Source organism: Dromiciops gliroides, chromosome 4, assembly GCF_019393635.1.
Source record: "Dromiciops gliroides isolate mDroGli1 chromosome 4, mDroGli1.pri, whole genome shotgun sequence".
Classification (NCBI taxonomy): Eukaryota; Metazoa; Chordata; class Mammalia; order Microbiotheria; family Microbiotheriidae; genus Dromiciops; species Dromiciops gliroides.
In genome coordinates, this window is record NC_057864.1 from 84278621 (window position 1) to 84300580 (window position 21960).

The 21960-nt window shown below is 35.1% G+C and overlaps 1 pseudogene; it reads left to right on the forward strand.

The window, feature by feature from the left end:
* Nucleotides 1-230: 230 nt before the first annotated feature.
* The window catches only part of LOC122754632, a 74113-nt pseudogene continuing 52383 nt past the window's right edge, over nt 231-21960 (forward strand).

A 21960-nucleotide genomic window follows, 5' to 3' on the forward strand; every position in this document is an offset into this window, starting at 1 on the left:
GGGTTTTTTTCCCTCCCTCTCCCACCCGACTCAACCTCCCGTTTGAGTCACAGAGCGGTAGAGACGGCCAGCTTCTAAACGGGAAACAGAGGGCAGCCTGGGTCTCCCTCCCTCAGCAAAAGCTGAGCTAGATGTCTGAACCATGCTTGGACCCTCGGACTCCATGTTTCTGGGTAAGAACTTTTGTGCTTGTGTGTCTATCCCTGGCCAGTGCTCTGCTCTTCCACGAGATGGGCAGCCGGCGCCTCTCTCCCTTGAGAAAGCTCAACCTCACGTCTGAACCATGTTCAGACCATTCTCCTTAGACAGGACTATATCTGGGTACAGTAATGGGGCAGAAGGGAGTGTACAGAAAGGGTCACCACTGGTGTGCATCCTAAGAAATTGGACTAACTAAAATGCAGACAGACACTGCCTCTCACAGAACTAAGCTTTGATCTGATTACTTAACTCTAGTAAGGCAGGCCAAGCCCTGGGAGAAAAAAAAAGCACTTTCTAAGGTCCTTTTTCATTTTTGCTCTGGTCAGTTTTAATTTTTTTTGGTTAAGTTGGTTCCATCTAGGCTCAAGGATTCATGGCAGATACCCATTGTGCCTATGTGTCACTTCTGAATCCTCTGGACCCTTGGGACCTCACAGCTCCTCACAGCTCCGGGCCTTCTCCACTTGGGACCTCACAGCTCCTCACAGCTCCGGGCCTTCTCCACTTCTCCCCTCCCCCTCCCTAGCACCATGATTTCTTCGACAACCCCCCCCAGCATGAAGCAGTTTCAGAAGAATCTTCTTCCCCTTTCCTTATATATAGAGAAGTGGGAAATGTTGTGGGTGCAGAGCACCCCGGAAGTTCTCTGGGGCACATCAAGGATTCTTCTCCTTGAAAAACTAAACCAGAGGACAGATACACCTAGAGAGATAAGCTGAACCAGTTCTGAGCTAGCTCCATGACCTCCACCCTTCATTCAAGTATCTCTCAATCCTGGGGCAACAAGATTAGGTGTGGCTGCTTCCTTTGTGTTGAAGAGATCTGCAGCCATCCCTCACCCAATCCCGCTACCACCAACAGTGGGGGATGGTCCTCCACCCCTCACCCAAATTCCTCCAGCCACCACCAGTGGGGGATGGTCCTCCCTCCCTAAAGGAACTTTCCACCATGGGATGCTCATCCCCATCAGTCCCCTATAAAAGTACCTGCCAGTCTCCTGCTCAAGAAGATTGGTATCTCAGAGCCACGCTCTATGCCTTTCTCCCCAAGAGAAGTCCAAGGATTTATCTTGGTTACCCTTCCCTTCCCTTCCTCATCCCCGAAATAAACTACCCTCTTATTCTTAAAACAAACAAACAAACAAACAAACAAACAAACAAACAAACAAACAAACAAAAAGAAACCCAAAAACCAAAAAAAAAGGCATGAAGACCAAGCTTGGCCTTTTAAGCTAAGGACTTTCACAAGTCTCAGTTTGCCTAAGGCAAGGCCCATTCAGTGATTAAGGCTAGGTAAGAAAGGGGGCCATCTTCAGTTGATCAGATCTTGCCACTAGACCCTAATGGCTCTGGAGGAGAGAGTGAAGCTGAAGACTTTGCAAAATCCTTTATCACTTAAATCCAATTCAGTAAGTCATATCACCTTCCAGTGTCATAGTACTTTTTTTTTTCAGGGCAAAGGGGCTTAAGTGACTTACCCAGGGTCACACAGCTAGTTAAGTGTCAAGTGTCTGAGGCCAGATTTGAACTCGGGTCCTCCTGAATCCAGGGCCAGTGCTTTATCCATTGCGCCACCTAGCTGCCCTTTCATAGTGCTTTTTGAGAATGAAGGACCAACAACAACAAAAAACTTGGACAAGGTGGCACAATGGATAGAGCTCAGGCTCTAGAGTCAAAAGGCCCAGAGTTCAAATCTGGTCTTAAGTACTTATTAGCTGTATGACCCTGGGCAAGTCACTTAACTCTGCTTCAATTGCTCTTCTGAAAAATGAGTGTGAGAAGGAAATGACAAACCACTCCAGTATCTTTGCCACAAAAACTCCAAAAGGGGTCACAGAGAGTTGGACAAGACTGAAATGATTCAACAGCAACGACAGCAAGCCATTCTCCTGAGAACTGTGTGTTCCCACACAAAAGGGTAGTGTGTGTCCTAAAGTGTGAGCGTGGAGGTGGGGGGAAGTATATTACATAACTACTATTTTTATAATACATTCTCAGTAAATGCCCCTTTTAAAAAGCTAATATAATCCTACTAGTTAATTAATATCAAGGGATATAGTACACAAAGACACTTGAGCAAGAGTTTTAAAAAGGACAAACTATAGGCTACTTCTAGAACCCTCAGGGGAGAATTAATATCACCATCCCCAGGGAACACAACCTGCTAGGAAAATGACATTTGGATGAGTGGCAAACTAATATAAAAATTTTGTTTTTTGCCATGGTGGGTATAAAACAACTATTAGATAGACAAAACTAAAAATTCCTTGAATTTGAATTTATTTAATTTAGTTGCTAACATATAAATATTTACTTATAATTTATCCTTAAAAAGTTGTCTGTCTCCTATGAAAAGTATTTTGCTTTATTTTATTTTTACTGTCTTTAAAGAGAATTTCTGCCTGAAGTGGAGGGAACCAAATTACATAACATGTTTTGATGTAAGATTTTTTTTTCAACAGTAACTATTCCAATGGATAATTAAACACTAATTCTGTCTAGGGTCAACATATAACCAGTTTATTTCACAGAATCTCTAATTATAAGCAGATTATTCATCTCAATTCAAATAACCTTTATTCTTGATCATCATTTAAGAGCAAAGGCATATATATATATATATATATATATATATATATATATACACAAACATGTGCATACATAATCTTTTTTAAATTGAATCATTATGAGTGAATATCTAAAGTAATTTGCTTAGTTGATTCTACTTGCTTATGTAAAACAATACTTGTGCAGATACCTTGTTTGCTTGTTTTTTTGCAGGGCCATAAGGGTTAAGTGATTTGCCTAGGGTCACATAGCTAGTAAGTATCAAATGTCTGAGGCCAGATTTGAACTCAGGTCCTCCTGAATCCAGGGCCAGAGCTTTACCTACTGAGCTGCCTAGCTGCCCCCTACAGATACCTTGTTAACAGTAATACAATCAGCAATTTACAGCTATACCTGGATGGTGAAAAATTAAGTAAAGAGTTTGGAATTCAAGACAGTTAATATAAAGAAAAATAAAACATTCCTCTCAAATACAAGGGTTTATTATTTATTCATTGAACCTTTAAAATATTAATTTGACTATCTGTGAAATGGGCTTACAAGTAAAATTACTAATTACTTACATGATTGGTGTGAGGAAAATATTTTCAGTTGTGAAACACTGCATAAACTTGTTTCCATTGCTATCATTCATATATTATGAAAAGGAATTGCTCAAATCTTTTCCTTAAACTATCAATATGAATAAATCTACCAAATGAAAAACCTGTACAAGAAGTTTCATGGCTGTAACTGTCTTATATAATTTGGGCACTGCTTGGAGGCCAATATGGATTCATTGTAAAATAGGAGATTCTAAAAGATATTGCTATGATTTAAAATATTATACATGGAATAAACAAAAGAACCTTCAATGTTCTTCCAAATGGATAGTTGAGGCAATTATCTGGAAAATTTAGTTAAAAAAAAAAAGTTTATTCCCAGAAATACCTGGGAAAAAAAAAGGATTAAAAAAACTCTTGAGATGAGATAATGAGATATTCCATTTAAAATAGCTCTAAGCAGTACAAAATTAAAAAAAAAAAAACCTGCCAAAACAAAACAAGGAACTATGTGAATAAAACTATTTAAAAAGTTTTTTTATGCAAATAAAATCAGATTTAAATAATTGAAGAGATGTTAGTTGTTTTTGGGTAAGCAGGGCCAATATAATAACATCGACCACTTTACCTAAACAAATTTAAATGCTCAATGCATCCCAATTAAACTATTAAATATAAAATATTTTCCTGAATTAGAAAAAAATAACAAAATTCATTTTGAAAATCAAAAATCAAGAATATCAAAAGAATTTTAAAAAATGAAAAGGAAGGAGGTTTAGCAGTAGACATACAATGTACAGCAGTAAATAAATATAGTAAAATTGTACCTGAAAATTGTAAAGATTTAAGCTTTCATAATAAGAATACATTAGTTGGTGAAAATTGTTGGGAAAAGCAGAAAGCTATCCGACAGAAATTGGGAATAGACCAATATCTTACACCATTTACCAAGAAAAGATCAAAATGGATACATGACATGGATATAAAGAGAGACATTACAAGTTTATTTGAAGAACATGGGACATATAACCTATCAGACTTACGGATAGGAAACAATTTATGAATAAACAAGAGAGAGCAGAGTGAGGTATAAAATGGGTAATTTAGATTATATTAAATTCAAAAGAGTTTGTTTAAATAAAACAAGTGTAGCCAAGATCAGAAGGAAAGAAGAAAATATATTTCCAATACATATATGTGTGTATACATATATGTGTATATCTGTATGCATAGATATATCTACATATATATGTAGATATCTACATATATATTTGTATATAAACTTTATCAAATATATCAAAATATGAGTCATTCTCCAATTGATAAATGGTCAAAGGATATGAACAGGTAGTTTTTCCAAAAAAGAAATCAAAGCACTTTGCAGTCAGAGAAATTCAAATTAAAACAACCTTGAGATATAATTTTATCCATTTAAGATTGACTGAAGTGATCGAAGGGGAAACTGACAAATGTTGGAAGGGATATGGAAAAATTGGGAAACTAATTCACTGTTGTTAGAAGTTTGACCTGATCCAACCATTTTGGAGAACAACCTGGAATTATGCCCAAAGGTTAATTAAACTACCTGTATCCATCTGTTTTCCAAGACTTTGGGAAAAAGGGAAAGAAATAATAATTTCTAAGATAGTTATAGCAGCTCTCTTTTGTGGTGGCAAAGACCTGGAGACTACAAGGATGCTTGTCAATTGGGAATGGCTAAACAAGTTGTAGCATATGATCATGATGTGCTATAAGAAATGATAAGTTCAATGATCTTAGGAAAAACATGGATAGACTTGTACAAAATAACTAAGAGCAAAATGAGCAGAAACAAGAGAATGTTGTATACAACAATATCAAAATTGTTTTAAGAACAACTTTGGGCATAATTCCAGGTTGTTCTCCATAATGGTTGGATGAGGTCAAACTTCTAACAACAGTGAACTTTACTATTTAAACAGTGAATTAGTTTCCCAATTTTTCCATATCCCTTCCAACATTTGTCAGTTTCCCCTTTGATCACTTCAGTCAATCTTAAATGGATAAAATTATATCTCAAGGTTGTTTTAATTTGAATTTCTCTAACTGCAAAGTGCTTTGATTTCTTTTGATATCTCAAGGTTATTTAAAAGGAATAGCAAATTTTCAATAATAGATTTTCAATTTCATGTGTAATCATCTTTTTTTTTATTCTACTGTTATGGGATTGCTTATTTTATTCCATAAATTAAAAATAAAATACAGAAAAATAATGAAAAAAAATGAGGCACATTAATCATTTTGGTTTGCTTTTAATAAAATTTTATTAACTTTCAATACTGAAACACACAGAATAATGGAATTAGGATTAGGAAGGACTATAGAAACCAGATAGACAAGCCCTATTATTGGACAAATGAGGAAACTTGACCTTATGGCAGTTAGCTCTTCTGTACAAAATCATATAGGTTGGAATAGTGAGAAGCAGGATTTAAATCTAGATTACAAGATATCTAAGGGCAGAGACTTTTTGTTGTTGCTGCTACTATTTTTGCTGTTATTTTTCTTATTGGTGGTGATGGTGGTTTTTGGTGGCTGTTGTAGATGATGATGATGATGACAAGGACAATGACATCGATGGTGGTATTTTTCCTTTCTTTGTATCCTCAGTGCGTAATGCCTGGTGCACAGTAGGCACTTAATAAATGTACTTTGAATTTGACTCCAGAGCCAGTGCACTCACTGCACTAGGTTAGATCTCCTACTAAAGATAAAATCATATTTGTTCTAGTAATCAACTTGTTTCCTTCTCAAATTCTTAATAAATTAAAAGTATTATATTTTTTCCTTGGTAATCTATAGAGAAAATATGGGAGAAATATGGGAATGACAATTAGGCACATGGACTTAGACTAAATAAAAGAGGGAAAGAATGGGCTAGCAACCAATCTAGAAATCTTCATCAATATTTGTCTTTCATAAATATATACATACTATTTAAACTATTTTGTAAAAAATGAAGTGATCACTTAAAGTTTCCTTGGAATAAATTATAACTTTAAATCCAATGTTTTGAAAAGAATATTCTGATATTTGTTGTCATTGAAAAGACAGTAATTCTGTGCATTTTTTTTCTTTTAAAAGTAACAGATCTACCTAGGTGGGATGGAAAGCTCCTAAGAACAAAACTTTGAGAAGCCAAAGAGAAATAGCTTCAACAACAACAACAAAAAAAAGCTCTCCTAAAAAAAAGCTCATATGAGTTCATAGTGAATTAGCTAATCAAACAATTTAGGTTTCAAAAGTATTTGTAGAGAAGATGTAAACAAGTGTAGGTAACAGATGATGAATTTTTAAAAATGGCTACACCCAGTAAGAATAATTTGAAGAATGCTAAACTCAGGTGGATTTAAGTCTGTGGAAGAAATATAAGAACAATGAAAGGAGTTACTTTTCTTTTTAACTGAATTTGGAAAAAAAAGAGGAGGGTCAAGGAATATGTCATATGACCAGCTTAGTGGGGATAGGACAATGATTACTTATAATAGGGAGAATCTGGAGCTCTTTCTTACATTGCTTCATTTTATCTACCAAGAATAATCTTTTTTGGATAAATGAATAACCAAAACTTTATGATGAAGAGTAGATTTCTAAGGTAAGTAGTAACACAGTATCCAGTTGTGTTTCCAGGAGGCCTAGATGTAATTTTTCCTCAAAGCACTGAAATAAAAGCGGAAATGTGATTACTGAGTAATTGTAAGTGATCTTTGAATAAAAATATGTAGAATAAAAGATGTCCCAAAGGAGTAGGGAAGGGCAAGTTGTGTCCTTATTTGGAAACGTCAAGAGAAAGGTGTATGAAAAGCAATGTCAATCAACATCCATTTATTAAGCACCTAGTATTTGTCTGGCACAAGAAGGAAGGAAGGAACGAACGAAGGAAGGGAAGGAAGGAGGAAAAAAGAGAAAAATAGTATGCTTCTGTTTGCATTCAGACAATGTCAATTCTTTCTCTGGATGTGGGAAGCATGTTTCATCATGAGTCCTTTGGTATTATCTTGGATCATTGTATTAGTGAGAGTATCTAGTGACTTAATTTTCTATGTACATATTTTTTCACTGAAATGCATAAAGTATCCTCTAGAAAAGGGGATGTCGTAACTGTTCTTTGTCCTTGTATCTGACTTATCTATTGTCATATAGTTGGTGATTAATAAATTATTCTTGAAATCAATTGAATTTAATTGAACCAAAGGTTATAGGGGAACAGGGGTGGATATGCCTTCTGTCTTCAAGGATTTGAAGTTTATCACATGGTTTAGATTTGATTCATACTCCACCCAAGAAAGAATGACTAGGGAAACTGTGTGGAACTTGCAAAGAGACAGATTTCAGCTTGATATGAAGAAACATTTCCTAAGAGGTAGAACTAGTCAAAAAACATAAGGAGGTAGTGAGTGTCATTTCAGGAAGAGATCAAGCAAACTGTGGATGACCATTTCTCAGAAAAACTTATAGAGGAGATTCACTTTTACCTGGAAGAGATGGTCTCAAATATCCTATGCAACTCTGAAGTTGTGGGTCTAGGAAGGCATATTCATCCTTTTATCTACAGAAGAAGGCAAAGGGAAATTCCCTTTCTATAGAGGATTTAGGAACTGTATTTATAGCATACCATTCATTAAAAATATTGTGTACAGTACATGGCAATTTTCAATATAACATAGTAAGCAAAAGACCCCATGCTGGTACAATAGCACCCATGAAAATTGAATACGTGAATTAAAGATGATTCAAGGTCTTAAAACCTTAAGCTTAGTTCTTATTTAACAAACAAAGCAATGCTAGGTCAAACCCTCAATTTAGATTCTGCTTTATCAGTGTACATTTTATCACTGCATGGGAGAATCTACAATGGATTTACTCCTAAAATACAAGACTTCATTTATTTGGAGAGGAAATTCTAACACTAATTCTCTACTCCACTCCCTTCTATTGGATGGGACCTTGATTTTTAAAATATTCCCCACTCACATGGATAAGGACATTATAGTAGTCTCAAAGGTTCTGAGGTCTCACTCATCTTTGCATCGTGTCTGGTTTACAAAGTTAGTTGCTGAGTACTGAACAATTCTATATACAATTAAGGATATGAATAAGTCACGGAGATAATCAGTTCCCACATCCCAGGCTTTAAGGTGTAATTTTCACATTGTAGTGAGGATTAATTCATGCCTTTTTAAAATTCCTTTGAAAATGAAAGCACCATGCAAATTATAAATCTTAGCATCTCGTATAATGCAATAAAGCAAGATTAAGTTTCAATTATAATAATACATGATCTATTACTTTATACACTAAGTATGTTTCATTAATCAAATACTTTGTATTAAAACAAATAGCAAAAATTTTCTGGTGCATTTACAGCTCTGAATGAGAGATATGCATTTGAGGTGAATGACATTTTAACAACAATTGTTCTTGAATACCCATCCAATGCACTGCCCAATACTAACCAAATAGGAGACATGAATTAGCTTTTATGAAAGGGGTGTTTATTAAAGAAGGAAGGAAGGAAGGAAGGAAGGAAGGAAGGAAGGAAGGAAGGAAGGAAGGAAGGAAGGAAGGAAGGAAGGAAGGAAGGAAGGAAGGAAGGAAGGAAGGAAGGAAGGAAGGAAATATGCATTTATTGTCAGTCACTGCACTACACGAATTCAAATAAACAGAGATTCCCTATCCTCAGGGAACTTACCTTCCAAGGAAAGAAGATAACACATAAAAGGAAACTGAAAAGCAAGGTAAGGGTATGACTTTGAAGTTTGGAAAGTCAAGAGAAAGCAGAGCCATGAAGTGAACATATAAAAACTATAGCTCAAAATAATACCCCCCACCCCAAACAGAGGCATTATCTTTCTTTGTATAAAGTGACTAGGGAAAGTAGGGACAAACAGCACACATGGTAATTCATGCAAAGGTCAATTCCTGCTTACTGGAAGTCCTTCTCTCCCTGTATAAAGTTAAACTTATATTTAACTCTTCTATATCCACCAAGGTTCAGTGTCCTTGGAAAAGAATTAAATCCATTTGTTAGTGTGTATAATTTGTTGTTGGTATGACTTCTATCTCTCCGTTGGATACATTGCCTTCTATTGGTCCAGTGTGGGGTCCAAAATTGTCTACTCTGCAAGAAAAACCACTAAGGCAGAGCTCCAAGCCAATAGCACTTTATTGCAGGTTCCATGACCCTCTCTAATGAAGTGGACTTCAGTTCTTCCTCACTGTGATGCTTCCTTTCCTGAGGACTTTGCTTTTGTAGGGTTTGATACACAAGCATGAAAAAGAGGAATGGTAAATGAAAAAAAAAATTTGATTGGTATACCCTGATTTTGACTCTCCAGGAGAGACAGAAATGATGTATCAGCATGGGTCTTCAGGTTGGGTAAGGCAAAGGTCATCTATGCTAAGAGGTCATAAGATGGTCAAGGCAATAGTCACCTCTGGTGATTAAGTAGTCATAAAATCATCACCTGCTCATGTTGGAAAAAAGAGAGTAGTCCAAAGGTATGAAAACAAATTTGGGGACTTTCCATATTATACAAGTTTCCTACCCATGCTAGGGTTGAAGATGGAATTTGAGAAAAAGAGGATGAAGATATTTTTGTCAGAATTCTTGTGGTTGTGTAAATGAGCTTCATAACTGGTAAATAAATGGTGAACATTAGATTAAAGTTTGAGGCCTAAAAAGTAAAATAAAATAAAACTTTGAGGCCTACTATAAAAGTTGACTATAAGAACCAATTTTACCTAATTCTCCTTATATGGTTTATATAAAATATGCATTAATACATGTTTATTCTTATTATTAGATGACTAAATAAATGTACATTACTAGATAAGTATAACACTAATAATTACAAATAATCATTCTCCCTTATGGAATCACCATGAACTGGAACGGAGTAGTGGTTCAAATGAATCATTTTTCAAACCAGTCTATCTAATGATATAGTGAATCTATCAATAGTCATAGGAAAATATGTTCTATATGACTATTGATTAGAAAAATAAACAAGTACTATTTCACACCTAACAGATTGGCTAATGTGACCGAAAAGGGGGAAGGGAAGGTCAAATGATGGAGGGGATGTGGTATAATAGGTACACTAATGCACTATTGGTGGAGTTACAAACTGTTCCTCCTTTTTTTTTTTTTGGGGGTGAGGCGATTGGGGTTAAGTGGCTTGCCCAGGGTCACATAGCTAGTGTCAAGTGTCTGAGGCTAGATTTGAACTCAGGTACTCCTGACTCGAGGGCTGGTGCTGTATCCACTGTGCCACCTAGCTGACCCCCCACTTATTCTTAAGAACAATTTACAACTATGCCCAAAGGGCTATAAAACTGTGCATATCCTTTGATCCAGCAACACCACTATTATGTTTATATCCCAAAGAAAGAAAAGGAAAAGGAAAATATTTATAGAAGTTCTTTTTTGTGGTGGCATAGAATTGAAAATTTAGGGGCTGTCTATCAATTGGGAAGTAGATGAACAAGTTGTAGTATATGATTATAAAGGTATACTATTGTGTTACAAGAAATGATGAACAGGATGATTTCATTAAAATGTGGGAAGATTTATACAAACTAATGCAAAGTGAAATGTTTAGAACCATAGGAACATGTACACAGTAACAGCAATACTGTAATTATTATCAACTATGAAAGATAGTTCATACTCCAATAAATCCAGTGAAACAATAAAATTCCAAAGGATTCATGATGAAAAATGCAATCTAAAACCAGAGAGAAAACTCATGAACTCAGTGCAAACTGAAGTACAATTAGAGTTCATAAGCATGGTTTGGTGTGTTATACAAGCCATACAGAGTAGGAATGTTTCTCTTTAACCAAATACACATCATTTCCTGAATGCTCTTATCTGGTTTAAGCCAATGATCAAATTGGTTAAACACTTGTTCTCACCTAATTTATACTTTTGATTGATTGATTGAATCAAACAGACAAATTTTTTCAGAATAAAAGGCAATACTTTTTTTTTTTTTTTAAATGAGGCAATTGGGGTTAAGTGACTTGCCCAGGGTCACACAGCTAGTAAGTGTTAAATGTCTGAGGCCGGATTTGAACTCAGGTACTCCTGACTCCAGGGCCAGTGCTCTATCCACTGGGCCACCTAGCTGCCCCGCAATACTTATTTTTTAAAGACATAATATAGATTTCCACTCTACCTCTCAGAGGGAACTCACTTTGCAGAGAAGGAAATCTAACTGCCCTCTTCCCTATCAGCCTGAATCTAATAATTCTCCAGCTGTGTTTCAGTCAATTTATATGAAGCTCCCACTTTTTGCAGAATAGTCTAAGACAAATAGAAAAAAAAGGCATTTATTGACTTGAGATTTATACTCCACTTAGACCACTTAGACTCCACTTAGAAAATAGTCTTATAGTTTACAGGACATAACAGTACCAAATAAAAAAGAAACAGTGATAACAACAATAAAAGAATGAAAACTATCTAATAGAAGAAAGGATACTTGAAGCTACCAGGCACCAAAGATGAATAGATTATTACCAAAAGAGATATAAATTTACCTCTAATTTTTCTCTCAACTGAGTAGAAAAGGGAAATATATTTGGTTGCATAGTTTTGTTTTTCTTGATGAGGGAGAAAGTACATATACCTTCTTCTTCAGGGATGCTATTTTTTCCAGAATTAAACAAGATAGAATGTCACCTTAGTACTTAAATAAAAGGGATATCAAGCAAAAATTTAAGTAATAATCTTACCAAAGATTTGAAATAGTGTTTGAGGAGATGATACTACTATTGACCATATAATATATACAGCATGCTATTAAATCATAATCTGATGTAGGTGTTTCTATAAGTGATCATGACAATATGGACTGGAGTCTTTATGTTCTGAAAATGCAACTTAAATCAAAGGGGCAGAGATTAGATTAATTCATAATTTATGTGTCTGTAATATTGTCTTTCACATATCAGATATTTCAAGACACAATTGTCTCATACAAAAGATAGTTGGCAGGCAGGTGTCATATAATAATCAAATCATCATTATATTAAATGACTTACTTCATGAGTATGGGCAGTATTTTTAAAAAAATTATTATAGAATCATTTAAGGAGCTTACAGTTTAATTCAAAAGAAGTCAGAACAACACCTATGCACAATTGCAAGAAAAAAGATATACATGGGAAGACATAGAAAAGTCCATGGATATGAATCCCATAAAAAAGAGGTAAGTTCTTAAGTGAGAGATGTGCTAGGAATGGACAAAGTTAGTTTGCATTTCTTAATTGACTACACTCCTTAAGCAACTCAATTTTGAAAATTTTTCCACTGAAAATTCAGCTTCCACATCAAGGCTCCTCATTTCAGAGAGGACATTGATGAATTTAAGGATGTCTGGAGAAAAGCAATGGAGAGATGGGAGGGGAGGAGAGACAATGTCACAACGCCATGAGAGGATTAGCTGAGAAAATGTAACCAGAATTTAAGAAGACCTGGCACAAAATAATTATCTTCAAGTATTTGAAGGAGATAATTAGATTGCAGAATCACAGAATTTTGTTTTGCTTCACCCCAGAGGGGGAAAAAAGTGCACTTGGCTGAAATTATAGAGTCATATTTCAACTCAATGCAATGAAAAACCGACAGATAAAAAGGAATATTCAAAAGTGGAATGGACTTTCATGGAGGTAGCAGGTTTTGCACCACCAGATATCATTTAGAACCTAGATAACTATATATCAGAGCTGTTATAATGGATACAGATTAGAATCCCATAATCCCTAAGGTCCTCTCCACATCTGAGATTCAGTATTCCTGTGTTTCAGCAAATGTGGTACCTTGGGTTCTGAAAGACAAGAAACTAAAAAAATTCCACAGAATCCTGGTAGTTACTCTGAGTACTTTGGGACTGATCTCAGGATTTCAAAGATTTCTAGTTCAAGGTCTCCAGGATTACAAGGTCATCATAAATTAAAGAAAGGGGTTTTCATACAGGGGAGCAACAGCCTCTCATGTTGGTATTCAATTCTAATTTAAGCTTTCACTTTTTTTTTTTTTTTAGTGAGGCAATTGGGGTTAAGTGACTTGCCCAGGGTCACACAGCTAGCAAGTGTCAAGTGTCTGAGGCCGGACCTGAACTCAGGTACTCCTGACTCCAGGGTCGGTGCTCTATCCACTGCCATCTAGCTGCCCCAAACTTTCACTTTTAGTAATACATTTTACATTTTGAAAATCTACTTCTATGTATATACCTGAACTATGAACGAATGCAAATAAAATTTTAAACGTGTGTTTAAACACAATTCATTTTTGCATCTGGGGAGGTGGCTGGATCAGAGGAGTTCCTGATGAATTTGGTGAATTACACTAGGAACCTGATATACATATAGTCAATGATCCATTGTTTGAAAGCAACTGATAGGACAGGGGTAATTCCTAAGAATAGAACAAAGGTGAATAAGCCATTCTTCTTGGCCTAAAGAGGCAAGGTAGTTACTCTTATGCTTGCACTATCTAGGTCTTGTTTTTGCCTTTTACTTTACACATTCTTTCCAAGGAATGCGGAAGAAATCCTCTAGGCAGTATGATTCAAGAATCTAGTGTTCCGACCATAGAATGAATATTTCTGGGGCAGCACCAGCTTTGAGTTTCCCCAAAGGTATTATCAAATGAGAGTAAAGGCAATGGACCATTTAGAGATAAAGGTTTAATTGTTGTATCATACTCCTTGGAGAAAAAAAGAAAACACTTCACATGATTCCTAAACAGCATACTACTTAGAAAAATAAAAGTGATGTAATTGACCAGTCTAGGCCCACTGATATTTGATTATTTATCAAGCACCAATGTATGTTTACCTTCTGGTAAGATTATGAGCCACATGGTGTCTAATAGAGCAGGACTAAGAAGACCATTTGGTAGTTCAGGCTCACAAGATTGGAACAAAATCAGAGAGTTGGTAGTCTATCTAACAGTTAGCAAAAATGTACTTTACCATAGCTACCAGCCAATCAACTGGAGGAGCCTCCTATGGTCTGGGAGGAGACAGGAAGGAGGAAAGGGAGCCTGTGCGGAGAGCGCGGGCCTTTTTGGCTTCCGGACTTGATGGTGGTGGCGGCAGAGGACTTCACAGGAAATTTGAGGAGAGATAGGAATGCCAGGCTGTTAGAATTCTGTTCTCAATCTTTTTCTTTCTATTTTCCAATAAACCCTTAAAACCTAAACTCGTTTTATCAGTGATTTTTAGTCAGTTTCCCCCAAACTGGGGGAACAGATTAGAATCCACATTTAGAATCTTAGATTACACAGGAGAGATGATACAACATATATCTGGGTAATTAAATAAAAACTATATAGAAAACAATTTCAAGAGGAAGTTCTAACATCTATGTGTGTGTATGTGTCTGTGTGTTGAGGGAGGGAGATGGGATCAGAAAATAGCTCAGGCTGTATAGTTGGTATCAAGTAGCATTCTGAGGAAAGCTAACACTTCTATTAGATAGAAGTAGTAAATAAGTAGAAGGAATAAATTATAATACACATGAAGAACCTCAGGTGAAAGCATTAACAACTATGAAGCCCAGGAAAGGCCTCCTGCATAGGGCAGCATTTGAACAGAATTTTGAAGACAGGTAGGGGTTTTAAGAGTCATGGATGCAGAAGCAGAGCGTTCCAGACATGGGGCAAAGGAAATGCACAGAAAGGGAGATGGGAAATCTAATGACACATGTAAGGAACAACAAAGGTCAATATAGCTGGATTGTAGGGCAAAACTGGACACATATGTGTATGTGTGTGTGTGTGTATATATATATATATATATATATATATATATATATATATATATATATATATATATATATGCATGCATGGACACATTCATCTTCAAATATAAAATCCTGTTTAGCTCTAAAAATCATTTTGATCTGGCCATTCTTTCATTTACAGTCTTCTTATACCTTACTCCTCCATGTATTCTTCAGTGCAGTGACAAGAGCCTCAATGTCATTCCTCAAATAAGACATTAAATCCCCAGTTTCCAGACATTTTCACCATATGTCTCCATGCCTTGAACTCTCTCCTTCTTCACTTCTGCTTCCTGGTTTCCCTGGCTTCCTTCAAGTCTCAGTTTAAGACTGATTTTCTGCAAGAAGCCGTTACCAGTCCTACTAAATGTTAGTGCCTCCCCCTGGTTTTATGCACACATATAATACAATATATATAATGTATACATATAATGTATATGTTTATGTAAGTACATGAGTATGTGTATGTGTTTATATGCACGTGCATACACATGTGTATATCCATGTGTGTATATATGTGTGTGTGCATACGTTCACACGTGTATTATGTGTACATTGGTGTGGGCATGAAATATGCATGTATATTCATATGTGCATGTATATTAGATGTGCCTATATGTGTATATAATATATGTGTACATAGAAATCTATTTCTCTTCTTTTTGTGTACATATAGTGTATTTTAATAAATATGTGTTTATATGTATGTGTGTATGTATGTACGTGTATGCATATATTATATGTATATAGAGAAATAGAGGCTGTTTTTCTTATTGTTGTTGTTCTTTTCTAGTATTTTTGCATTTCTATGTATACCTAGTGCTTATCACAGTATATGGCACATAAGTGCTTAATAAATGCTGGTTGATTTGATTTTCCCATTTAAAATGCATCCTCTTTGAGAAGAGGACACGTATCGTTGTATTTTTATAATCATATTACCAGGTCTTGCCATTATTCCTGGCTTATAAGTGTTTAATAAGTGCTTTTCAGTCATTCATGCATGCTTGCATGCATGTATTCATTTGTATTTGGAATGCACCTTTGTATATGGCTCTTAATGACCGAAACGATCATTCTTTCCTAAATTTTGTAGGTTACATGGATAATATTATGCAATTTCTCACCAAATGGAAATTCTTTTCTTTCTGGAATAAAGAATTGCCATCCTTAAAAGAAAGATTTCAACTCTTATATTTGTGTATGTCAGCAGAAAGATTTGAAATTGTCTATACTACATGGAAGAAATAAAAATTTCCACTGTGTGATCAGAAAACATGTTGGCAAGCAAAATTAGAAGGGAAGCCCAAAGCTGGGAAACAATTTTTACAGCCATTATTTCTGATAAAGGTCTCATTTCTAAAAAGTTTAGGGAACTAAATCAAATTTATAAGAATACAAGTGATGGGGCAGCTAGGTGGCACAGTAAATAGAGCACCAGCCCTGGATTCAGGAGGACCTGAGTTCAAATCCAGCCTCAGACCCTTGACACTTACCAGCTGTGTGACCCTGGGCAAGTCACTTAACCCCAATTGCCTCACCAAAAAAAAAAAAAAAAAAGAATACAAGTCATTCCCCAGTTGAGAAATGATCAAAGGATATGAATAGGCAGTTTTCTGATGAAGAAATAAAAGCTATTTCCATATGAAAAAATGTTCTAAGTCAATATTGATTAGAGAAGTGCAAGTTAAAACAACTCTCGACGTACCTCCTCAGAGGAGGAAAAAAAAAGCAATTTAGAACTATGCCCAAAGGGCTATGGGGCTGTGTATACCCTTTGATCAGGAATACCACAACTAGGTCTGTATCCCAAAGAGATTATAGAGGAAGGAAAAGCACCCACGTGTAAAAAAATATTTATAGCAGCTCTCTTTGTGGTGGCAAAGAATTGGAAATTGAGGGAATGATTATCAGTTGGGGAATGGCTGAACTAGTTGTGGTATATGAATGTAATTGAACACTGTTGTGCTGTAAGAAACGAGGAGCAGGAGGATTTCAGAGAAACCTGGAAGGACTTACATGAACTGATGCTGAGTGAAATGAGCAGAACCAGGAGAACATTGTACACAGTAACAACAACACTGTGTGATGTTCAGCTGTGATAGACTTGGCTCTTCTTAGCTGCGCAATGATGTGAGACAATTCCAAAGAACTCATGGAAAATTTTCTCCACATCCAGAAGAAAGAACTATGGTTTTTGAATGCAGATTGAACCACACTGTTTCTACTTTTTGCTTGTTGTTTTTTTTTCTTTTTTGAGGTTTTTCCCTTGTTCTTTGATTCTTCTTTCAAACATGACTAATACAGAAATATGTTTAATGTGATTGTACAAATATAACCTATATCAGACTGCTTTCTGTCTTGGGGATAGGGGAGGGAAGGAAAGGAGGGAGAATAATTTGGAACTCAAAATCTTATAAAAACAAATGCTGAAAACTATCTTTACATATAACTGAAAAATAATAAAATTCTCTTATGATTAAAAAAAAAACATGGTGGTAAGCATTCTAGCACCTGTAAGGTGAAATCCAAGTCTCTCTTCTTTTTAAAGATTTTTTTTTCATTTAATTTTTAAAAAAGGAATATTTTCTCTTGTTTTCACAAGAGGGCTTAGGGCAATGGGAGGACCCTTGTCACAAATATTCATAGTCAAGCAAAAATAATTCACAAATTCTTCATGTCCCAAAAGTATATATCTCTATATCTCTATGTCTATCCTGAGTCTACAACTTCTCTTTGTTAGGAGAAAGGTAGTCTCGTTTATTGCAGATGCTCTGGAATCATTGTCATCATTTCTTTTATTTGTTTTTTCCTTTTGCCCCATATAAATATTTATTATTTTCCGCTTACATTTAGAGATAATTTTCAACATTTTTATAAGATTTCTAGTTTCAAATTTTTCTCCCTCCCCCTCCCAAAAGACAGCAAGATATATATGTACAATCACATTAAATATGTCTCTGCATTAGTCATGTTATGAGAGAAGAATCAGAGCAAAAAGGAAAAAAACTCAAAAAAGAAAACAAAAACAAAAACAATAGAAATAGTATGGTTTGATCTGCATCCAGATTCAACAGTTCTTTTTGTTTGTTTGTTTTTCTGGATTTGGAGAGGATTTTCCATCATGAGTTCTTTGGAACTATCTTGGACCAATGTATTGCTGAGAAGAATCAAGTCTATCACAGTTGATCAACACACAATGTTGTTGATACTGTGTACAATGTTATCCTGGTTCTGCTCATCTCACTCATCATCAATTCATACAAGTCCTTCCAGGTTTGTCTGAAATCTGCCTGCTCATCATTTCTTACAGCACAATAATATTCCATTACATTCATATGCCACAACTTGTTCAGCCATTCCACAATTGATGGGAAACCCCTCAATTTCCAATTCCTTGCCACCACAAAAAGAGCAGCTATAAATAATTTCATACATGTGGGTCCTTTTCCCTTTTTTATGATCTCTTTGGGGAAAAGACCTAATAGTGGTATTGCTGGATCAAAAGGTTATGCACAGATTTATAGCTCCTTGGGCATAGTTCCAAACTGCTCCCCAGAATGGTTGGATCAGTTCACAGCTCCACCAACAATGCATTAGTGTTCCAATTTTTCCACAGCTTCTCCAACATTTATTCTTTTCTTTTTCTGTCCTATTAGCCAATCTGATAGGTGTCAGATGGTTCCTCAGAGTTGTTTTAATTTGCATCTCTCTAATCAATAGTGATTTAGAGCATTTTTTCATATGGCAATAGATAGCTTTGATTTCTTCATCAGAAAACTGCCTGTTCATATCCTTTGACCATTTCTCAATTGGGGAATGACTTGGATCCTTATAAATTTGATTTTGTTCTTGATATATTTTAGAAATTAAGCCTTTATCAGAAATACTGGCTATAAAAACTGTTTCCCAGTTTTCTGTCTCTCTTCTAATTTTGGATGCATTGCTTCTGTTTGTACAAAACCTTTTTAATTTAGTATAATCAAAATCATCTATTTTGCCATTTCATAATATTCTCTATCTCTTGTTTGGTCATAAACTGTTCTCCTTTCCAAAGGTCTGAGAGGTAGATTATTCCTTCCTTTCCTTATCAACTTTTATGTCTAAATCATGTATCCATTTTCAACATTCTTAAATAATTTTTTAACCATTTTGGTCTATATTGCGTTATTATTGTATAAACTATTTTTTGTGATTCTTTTGATTTTACTCTACAGCAGTTCATAAAACTTCCCAGACTTCTCTGAAAGCAAATCCTTTATCATTTCATGAAAAAAAAGTAAAATTATATTACATTCTTGTAACAAAATTTGTTCAGCTATTCCTTAAATGGTAGGGACCATTTTGTTTCCATTTTTTTTCTTAGCAAAAAAAAAGCTGCTATAAATATTTTTGTACATATGGATACGTACCTTCTTTTTCAACTCATTCAGTAATGATATCACTGAGTAAAGATATCACTGAGTAAAAAAAGTATTTTGTAGTAACTTTTTGTGCATATTTTCAAATTGCTTTTCATGAGAGAAATTTACAGAGCTAACAAAGCATCAATGTCTCTTTTTTCCAGAGTCCTTCCAGCATTTATTATTTTCATTTTTTGTCAGCTTTACCAATTTGATGGGTATAAGATGGAGCCATAGAGTAACTTTAATTTGCATTTCACTAATTATTAGTTATATGAAGTACTTTTATGTTATGTTTATAGTTTGGATTTCTTCCTTTGAAATTGTCTATCCATATTCTTTGACTATTCAAGAACAGAGTAATAATAATTCCATGTATACAAATATAGTTTTCACTATTATCCTCTGTGCCTGTCTTCACCAAGGAATATGTGGACTCATCTTGAGAATATTATCAAGTTCTTCACAGAAATTCTACGCTGCTTCATCCTCGTTAATGGATGGTTTCTCAAACTGCAGTACTCATCATGAACATGATAAGGTGATGCACATAAAATAATCTTGCTTGATTTTTCAGTGCAGGATGAAACTAACTCCGCCAAATCTTTTCTTTGGCCCTCCAAGAAAACCTCCGAACCATTTTTTTTCTTACTTGAAACTTCTATTTCTGGTTTTACTTGTATTGGGAAAGTCAAGATATTTGAAATGTCATTTAAAATAAAAATGCCACTATGGAAAATGCTCTAATAGTGTATCATCTTATTGGTATTTCCACAAAGATATATTTGAAGTAACAATGGTCCAATTAATGTTTGTGGAATGTCTAATTCCTGTGTAATTCTTTTCACTGGCTATCTTTTAGTTTAATATTAACATGGAGAGAACATAAGGGAAGCATATGGGATTATAGGTAATTTCATATTTTATTTTGTTCCATTGGTTACCATGGCCAAATAATGTATCGCACTTTTGACAACATATTTAATGATGCACATCTCCATATTTAGTTAGTCTGGACCTAAGAAAGTAGACAGTCTGTCAGGAGGTTTGACTTACCAAAGCTTGTGGCTGACTGGGAAAGGTACCTCCAAGCCACAGAAAGATACAAAATCAGTGATGCAGTGTACAGTGATCTAATAGACAAAGGAATAAAACAAGGGAATGATTCCAAGATGGAGTATAAATATAAAGAGGAAAAATAATAATATAATTATTATTGTAATTTTCATGAACATCATTATTTTAAATAGGTTAATACATTTAAAACTTTTAATTGAGGATTCTTAAGCTTTTCATATCACAGACCTCTTCTAAGTCCAGTGAAACATCAACACAATGTTTCAATAGCATATATTTCATAGGATTGCAAATAAAAATGTTTACATTGAAACAGATTTTTTTTTGCCTCGCTCCCAAAAAAACTGTTGCATAAACTGTGGTCCTCACATTAAGAATCTTTGGTTTAGGGACAGCTAGATGGCACAGTGGATAGAGCACCAGCCCTGGATTCAGGAGTACCTGAGTTCAAATCCGGACTCAGACACTTAACACTTACTAGCTGTGTGACCCTGGGCAAGTCACTTAACCCCAATTGCCCCCGCAAAAAAAAAAAAAAAAAAAAGAATCTTTGGTTTAAATGAGTATAGTGGTAAAAGGATAATATTACTCAGTTTAATTTGCAATCAATAATTTTAGATTCTGTTGTGAGAAAATAGCCACTTCTCCCCCCGAAATTCTATCACCAGGTATGCCTCTCTATTCACAGAACCGACCAGGCTGGAACTCTAGGCTAGATAGGCCTTTTCTTAACTTTCTGAATTCCATGTGAATACCTGGTATGCTTTAATAAATACTTAATGCCCAAAGACTCGTGCTAAAGCTTCTAATTTAAGGTGACCACACGTTAGATTTTTTTAGACCACACATTTAGATTTTAAACATCACAATGTGAAAGAGTCTATATTAGAAAGTCATACAATAGATCTCAATTTACAATGTTTCTTCAAGAATATGAACAGAGGGGGGCAGCTAGGTGGCGCAGTGGATAAAGCACCAGCCTTAGATTCTGGAGGACCTGAGTTTAAATCTGGTCTTAGACACTTGACACTAGTTGTGTGACCATGGGCAAGTCACTTAATCCTCATTGCCCTGGAAGAAAAAAGAATAATATGAACAGAAAGAAACAAAAATATTTTAGATCATCCAAAACTAATGGCCTAGTCTAATTGTAGCCATATTTAATCTTTCAATGCTATTAAGTGTATAACATTTTTGTTTGGTAAATTCTCATGTCAAATATTCTGGTCACTTCTGTACTTTAAAAAATATATCCTTAATTGTTTTTTTCTTTAAGCTCAACATTTTTTTTTTTAATTCTTGGGATCAGATTTGCAGGATATTTTAAGATTAAAA